The sequence below is a fragment of the Sinocyclocheilus anshuiensis genome, unplaced genomic scaffold, assembly GCF_001515605.1.
Source record: "Sinocyclocheilus anshuiensis isolate Anshui unplaced genomic scaffold, SAMN03320099.WGS_v1.1 scaffold1968, whole genome shotgun sequence".
NCBI lineage: Eukaryota > Metazoa > Chordata > Actinopteri > Cypriniformes > Cyprinidae > Sinocyclocheilus > Sinocyclocheilus anshuiensis.
In genome coordinates this window covers 67,448-69,398 of record NW_015555840.1, presented here as the reverse complement: position 1 = coordinate 69,398, position 1,951 = coordinate 67,448, and positions in this window count along the sequence as shown.

Sequence of the window (1,951 nt, the reverse complement as noted above, 5' to 3'; positions counted from 1 at the left end):
CAACATTACTGCTTTTGCTGTACTTTGGATCAAATAAATGCAGGCTTGGTGAGCAGAAGAGACTTCTTTATAAAACATAAAAAATCTTACTGTTATATAGATTACAGAAATGTTATATATATATATATATATATATATATATATATATAAAACATTTCTGTCCCCCTCACTTCTGAAATGATGGCTACGCCCCTGGCGGCGTGGGTATACCGTTCCCCATAGTGACCTCTAGAGGATGCAGTTCGAAGTTCCCTCGAAAGGGAACGTCTCAGGTTACATATGTAACCATGGTTTCCTGAGAAGGGAACGAGACACTGCGCCCTCTAGTTTCCTTGCCATGCTTCGGATGCAAGCTTCAGATGAAGAAGCGGATGACGTGTCATCCCGGCGCCCTTTTATACTGTGATCGCGCAGGGTAATGACGTCATAGGCTGTCGCCGGCCAATGTAATTGTCGTTTTTAGATATATGCTTCAGACACCGGTCACGCTGAAGGCATTCCCCCATAGCGACCTCTAGAGGACGCAGTGTCTCGTTCTCTTCTCAGGGAACCATGGTTACATACGTAACCTGACACGCCCCCCCCCACGCAGGTTTTATTCAGCCTGAACAATTAAAACGTTCATAACTATACACTCTCCATTATAACTGACACATTTATACATAGCATCTGAAAATTGTACATTTGTAAACTACATAAATTGTACACTTGTAAATAAGTGAAGTGACGTGACGTGGCCAAGTATGGTGACCCATACTCGGAATTAGTGCTCTGCATTTATCCCATCCAAAGTGCACACACACAGCAGTGAACACACACCCAGAGCAGTGGGCAGCCATTTTTTTGCTGCGGCGGCCGGGAAGCAGTTGGGGGTTCAGTGCCTTGCTCAAGGGCACCTCGGTCGTGGTATTGAAGGTGGAGAGAGCACTGTACATTCACTCCCCCCACCTACAATCCCTGCTGGTATGACTCGAACCCACAACCTTTGGGTTACGAGTCCGACTCTCTAACCATTAGGCCACGACTTCCCCAATGTCCTCTCCCAATTAAAATCCAGACCAAGGCTCTGCTAAAACAATCAAGCCAAGGATGAAGCTTTTGCCAAACGTTGAGGAGAGCTACATTCCCACTCCTCTGCATTAATAGTGATTCAGTGAAAGCTGAATGCCTCCTCCAGCCTGCATTACAGCAGCACACGCTTCAGTAAAAGCCACAATGGTTTGGCTGACTGTGGCCTTTTTCCATCCTTGTTAAATCTTTCATAAAAATCGGCCTCCTTGTTTTTGCCAAATATGAAGGATAATTTCGTGGAGCCAGAGTCTTAAAACAACATTTTCAGTTCTTGGATGGTAATGCGTGCTGAGTGTCATTCCCACAAATACTCATTTTGTTAGTAGGTGTGTGAAATGTGAGGGACAGAGGACTCCACTGGGGCCTGTTACTCTGACTGATACTCTTATTCAAGCTCCAAAAACAACTAGAAAGGGCCAAAAGATGTTATTACGCACCACATTAGACCCTCTTCACGTTTGCAATCACTGAGTGATTATAATGTGATATTATATCATTTGCAATGAGTTCTTTCCTGTTCTGTTTAAGGCTCAAAGTTAAAGGAATAGTTATTTAGTCACCCTCATATAAAATTATAGCATGAGCTGAATAAGTAAAGAAAAAACGGGTTCATATGCATTTTTTGGTAAACTGCCTCTGTTAAATATGCTACTCTGGGTTTCAATCCATGAATGTTATGAACTGGATTGTGCGACCAGATCCTAGATATTGAAGAGGAAATTAGTGCATGCTTTTGTGTCTGAGTATTTCAGATATGAACCACTGTTGGTCTTATTGACCAAAGCGGTTTGATAGCTTCAGGTTTTGTTGCACATGTTATGTAAAAAGGATGAAAAAATCATAAGAAATGCAAAAATCCATAACATTCGTTCTCTCGTTG